Below are 6,000 nucleotides of genomic sequence, written 5' to 3'. Positions count from 1 at the left end.
GCGCGTAGCGTCCCTCTTCGCGTTCCACGACGCGAGGTCGGTAGCATGCCCAATGAACGCCAACGGAACGCGATCGTGTAAGTGCTCCGGCTTCGCATAACCTCATGGTCCCCTTTAGCGGGAGATGGTGTAATTTTTTCTTTAATGTCAACTGGGATATCGACTATCCCTGTTTGTTCCCTGATACGTTCTGTTGTCTACCTAACTCCTGACGTTACGCCTGTTAGTTTCCGTTTGTTCGAGTACTCTGTCGTAGCGACGATTCTTTTAGCGGCGAAGCTCCTTATAGCGGCACCCGTTAGTCCCTCGTAGCGTAGTATGTAACCAGTCTTACGCTTTGACCTGCAAGGTGGTGCCGGTGGGAGATTTTTCCTGTGCGTTGTTGAACAATAAAAAATTCGCAGCGTTAGCTAAAAGCCGACTTCTTATGTCTCTCATTCCCATTAGCAGCCATTCTTTACTTCCAAAGTAGTGCCTGGTGAGATTTCTCCTGTGCGTGATTAAACAATAAAAATTTTGTTCAAAACGCCGTTGATTGATGAAATAAACCAACAAAAGACGCCAGATGTTTTGTAAAAGCAAAACGAAAGAACGCCAGATGTTTCTAAAGCAAAACGAAAAGACGCCAGCTGCTTAACGAAAGACGCCAGATGTTTTCTAAGCAATGGTTTTCTAAACAATGAAAATTCACAGCGTACATGTAAAATTAAAGTGCGCTGCAAGTCGTCATAACTCATCGAACCTTTAGTATAAACGCGCCCGATCTCACGTCGGTGATGATGTACTGGGCAGAATTCACGGAAGATTCACGGTTTACCGATGGACCTCCGCAGCTTCGCCCACTCATCATCATTCACTCCGTGGATATGCTGTGATTTTTTTTTTAACACGAAAGTGTTTTATTCCGGGTGGTGGAACGCCTTCCCACGTTCACGGCTTACGAACTCTGCTACGAACTTTGCCTCTCGCGTTCCTGAAGCGCTGTGTGGTACATGCATGCGCACTGGCGTAGGTTGCTCTACCACCGGAGAGCGCATATCACGCCGTTTCCATCATCAAATGACGACGCTTTGAACGAGTGTATATCGTGTGCTGCAGTGTTCATTATGTGCTTGTTGATGCCATCTTTGCGCGGGATTCACGCTGTGCCCAAGTGTATGTGAACTCCTTCAGCTACCACAAGGGTTAAATCATGATCATTGACGTCAGTCGTCAGGATCGAGATGTGCCACTAGGCGTCAGCGAGGGCGCATCCTCGTCAAACGGTGCTGTAGATGCCAAACACTAATGGACATTGTACGGGATGTCATAGATCAATCTACAATAAACAATCAACTACTCCTGAGACATGGTTCACTTTCGTGTTACATCGATTCCTGTGACGAAGGGATCAACCATGATGTGTTTGTCTTGTTTTTTTTTTTTTGTCACTGTTTATCGTTGCAGGCCACAGCCGAACTAAAGCGAGCAAAAGAATGCAATGAGCGCACCTCGGCTGAAACACTGGGCTCGACAAAGCTCTTGATTCGAAACCTTGAGGCTTTACGGCTGAAGCATTTCCCTTCGGTGAACAAAAGACCACGCGGAAATGTTGGCACCAGGCTGGGGCGTATTCGTGTCGTTTTACAGCACAATAAAAACGAAGCTTCTTTCTCAGCCAGATTTACAGCGCTCTTATCTGCAGCTACTGTCATCCACGGGTCATTCATCTGCAATACTAGTGCAGTATTCGAGGCTAATTTGATGTGTTGACAAGGAACAAATAATGCCGAGCGGCCTTTGGCAGCAAAACGAAGTGTGCGCCCATTCAGGGAGGCGAAGGGAATAAAATCTGTCACGGTTGTGCTCAAAATACACAGTAATTACGCATATCATTGCCGACCGCTCTGCAGGTGGCGACGCAGCGTTTGAGTTCCCGCACCAACTCACTATGACGTCACGGATTTTTACGGTGAGGCCCATGATTTTATTTCGGTAATAAATTAAATTGTGGTCTAAGCGAGTCAGACATGTAGCATGAGAACTTTCACGAAATATAATTAGCAATGTTCGGCCTAGTTGGTAGTCTAGGAAACAAATTGCGCTATCTAGGCGTAGCATGCGATAGTGACAGGTCAAATGTTGTGTACGAATTTCCGGTTTTAACGCGATAGCGTTAGAGAGCTCGTTTCGCAGAAATGCCGGTGTCGGCGTCGGTGGCGGCGTCGTTGGTTGTGAGCGAAAAAGCATCTCTTGTCTGTGACCGCAAAATCAAGAAAGATGCAAATAAAATAAATAATAAAAATCTTCGGGTCCGAGTGAGAATCGAACCCAGGCCAACTGCGTGGAAAGCAGGTGTTTTACAACACAGCCCCGATATTTTTTGAAACCGCTTCGAAAAAAAAAAAGAAACACTATATGAATGCATAATAATAATATCTGGGGTTTAACGTCCCAAAACCACGATATGATTATGAGAGACGCCGTAGTGGAGGGCTCCGGAAATTTCGACCACCTGGGGTTCTATAACGTGCACCTAAATCTAAGTACACGGGCCTCAGACATTTTCGCCTTCATCGAAAATGCAGCCGCCGCGGCCGGGATTCGATCCCGCGACCTTCGGGTCAGCAGTCGAGCGCCATAACCACTAGGCCACCGTGGCGGGGCATATGAATGCATAGGTCGGCAAACTCGCTCATGAGTCGACTCACTAAGACTCAGATCGAGTCGTGAGTCTGAGTGAGTCCGGGCGAGTAATATTTTGGCGAGTTTGAGTCCGACTGAGTTTGGTTCAGACAAATTTTAGTGAGTCTGAGTCCGAGTGAGTACGTTTGAGAAAAATTTTGGTGAGTCTGAGTCCGAGTGAGCCCTAAGCACAAAATATATTTCTTGAGTGAGTCTCGGTGAGCTCCCAATTTTTAGATGCGAAGCAGCTTTTGCGCTGGGCTGTGTCCGTAGTTCCGTTGGCGACCATCCCACCTAGCATAGCCATCTGAGCGCGCGCTCTCGCCAAGGAGAAGTCTTCTTCCTCTCGTTCTTCGACTGCCTTGATGATGATACGTGCAGAGCACTTTAGGGGCCCGGGCTGCCGTATACTGTCCTAGCTTGGCGTAACGCAGACAAAACCATGTGTGCTGGTACGCGCTAGCGTGTTCGGGCTTGTGTAAGCTGGGCTGGGTTCGACCAACACCTCCTAGTTCGACGCTGTGGCCTCTCCCCCTTACACTCTCTCAGCAATCACGTGATGGCGTCGGGGAACGAGATTCTGCAGACGCGCGATGAACCCGTGTGGCGTGTTCCAACAAGAGTTCGGGACGAGTAACAGCAACAACAACTACAGTGAATTCATGTTGTGCTCCACTTGCATGGACGCGTCAACATCGGGCAAGGTGCCCGTGATGAACGGAAGTCGACCCATGCGCTGCTTCGCATCCCCACATGGTTCCCTGGGAGATGGTTAATATTTTTGTCGACCTTTGGTGATAACTACTCAACTTCAGCATTACCATCAGCCTTATGACGGCTCACGTTGATACTCACTTCTACTCACAGATACTTCAACGCACTAGCGTTCATACGCCAGCTCAATATTTTTTTATCAGAGCAGGCCCGTAGCCAGGAATCTTTTTCGGGAGGGGGCTGAAAACCGTGACTGTTTGAGAAAAACACTTATTTTCATTATTTATTATTGTAAAAACACCTACTTCACCAAAATTTAGGGGGGGGGGGGGGCGTCAGGCCTCCCTCGCCTGGATACGTGCCTGGATTAGGGGCGTGCTTTGATCCCCTCCCCTCCTCGCAAAATGTTTCGAAAGAAGTTCTTGATAAAAATATCTCGTTTGAGTCATATCTTTCAATAAAAATGTCCTTACTGGATTGCAGTAACTGATAACTCGTATGTGAAGGTACGGGATCAAAATGCGTATCGTAGAGACCCGATTATGCGAGATATTGGCGCTTAAGTGCTTTGACATCCTGATCGAAAAAGCTGATTATACGCTAACGGACTCATGAGTGGACTTACTCAGACTCAGATCGAGCCGCGAGTCTGACTCAGCAATATTTAGGTGAGTACAAGTCCGAGTGAGTCCGGTTGAGAAAAAGTTTAGTGAGTCTGTGTCTGAGTAAGCCCGGTTGATGAAATTTTCAGCGTGTCTGAGTCAGCCCTAAGGGCAAAATATATTCCATGAGTGAATGAGCTCCAAATTCTCTGCCGCTTTATGTATGAATGTCATGTAGTGGAAGGAGTCCCCTTAACGCGTGTAATTTTGCGTGGCAGAAGCCTTGAATCGCGCCAGGCGTCAAAACATGTGAATTTCGCAACGAGTGGTTGTTTTAAAGGCCCACCAATTACAAAGCGCTCAGACATATTTAATCATCATCAGCAGCAAAAGCATCAACAAAATGGAAAGCTGCGTAGGTTCGCGTGTTGCCATACGGACGTGTAGTGGACCCTTCGCTGATTCGTAGAAGGAATAATTATGGCGTAGTGGGCACTTAACAACTGTACTTTCAGTAGGCATTCTAGGAGACTTTGACACGGCGAATGTTACGCGCACAGTCGTGGGGGGAAGGGGGTTTCAACCCCCAACCCCCCCTGGCTACGCCCCTGCTCTCCGACTATTTACCAGTCTTTTTTCTTTAGACGCGATGTGTTGATGAAAAGCCTGGGGAGCGTTGAACTACGAGTGCTCTCCGTGGTTTATCTTTAAATGTTTTTATTGCGATAGCAATTATATGGACACTCGATGGGTCTTTACCGTCGCCGTCATGTTCCGTATAAACTGCAAATCGATAACGTCCCCCCGCTCATCGTATATTCCACCCGCGGGTAAAAGCGTGCGATCGGCGGTGATGAACGCCGCTGAAGCATGATTACGCCGTGTACTTCTAGTAAAATTTTTTCTGCAATGTCACCTTTAATCAAAGGTCGGCGAACTCACTCATGAGTCGACTCACTCAGACTGATCTAGCCGTGAGTCTGAGTGAGACCGGGTGATTAATATTTTCGTGAGCTTGAGTCCGGATCAGAAAAATTTTAGTGAGTCTTAGTGAGTCCGGTAGAGGGACGTTTTGGTGAGTCTGAGTCCGAGTGAGCTCTAAGCGCAAAATATGTTTCTTGAGTGAGTCTCAGTGAGCTCTACACTTCTCTGCCGGCTTATGGTTCTATTTACACAACAATTCAGCATTACTATCAGCCTTACGTCGGCTCACGTTTATGCTCCCGCTGACGCACACATATTTTAAAGCAGTAGCGTTCATACGCCAGCTCATTACTTATTAATCAGAGACGTCAGTTACGTAGAAGAGGAGGCAGGTTGACCTCCTCCCCTGCAACCTCTTTCACAGTAAGTTTTTGATAAAAATATCTCGTGTGAGTCACCACTTTCAATAAAAATGTCCTTACTGAATTGCAACCACTGATAACTCATATTTCAACGTTCGAGATCAAAAGGCGCCAAGTAGAGCACCAAATATGCGAGATATTGGTGTTAAAGAGAATTCACACCATGGTCAAAAAAGCCAATTATACGCTAACGGACTCATGAGTAGACTCACTCAGACATAGCCGTGAGTCTAAGTGAGTCCGAGTGAGTAATATTTTGGTGAGCTTGAGTCCGAGTGAGTGCGGCTGAGAAAAAGTTCACTGAGTTTTGAGTCCGAATGAGTCCAGTTGAGGAAAATTTTGGCGAGTCTGAGTGAGCTCCAAGGGCAAAATATATTTCACGAGTGAGTCTGAGTGAGCTCCACATTTTCTTGCCGACCTATGCCTTTAATCTCATCGAGTAAAGTGACTGATTCAGCAGTTTTGTAGTATGTGTGCACAGGGCCATGCAGCATTTAGAAACCATGCTTCCACTCGGGTAGGGTTTGCCGCTTCTCTTGCCTTTAAATTTTGCCGCATCCAGTTTCACGCTCGTCCACTCTGCTGTGTTCCTGCATCCTTGTCCTTTATTGGGCTGTTTTTTCCCCAGCTACGCTTCTACCCACTCCCTATTCTCTTTTGCAGTGGTACCTCCT

The sequence above is a fragment of the Rhipicephalus sanguineus genome, chromosome 7 (assembly GCF_013339695.2).
Source record: "Rhipicephalus sanguineus isolate Rsan-2018 chromosome 7, BIME_Rsan_1.4, whole genome shotgun sequence".
Taxonomy (NCBI): domain Eukaryota; kingdom Metazoa; phylum Arthropoda; class Arachnida; order Ixodida; family Ixodidae; genus Rhipicephalus; species Rhipicephalus sanguineus.
The sequence above is the reverse complement of the archived record's forward strand: the minus strand, read 5'-3'. Positions refer to the sequence as shown.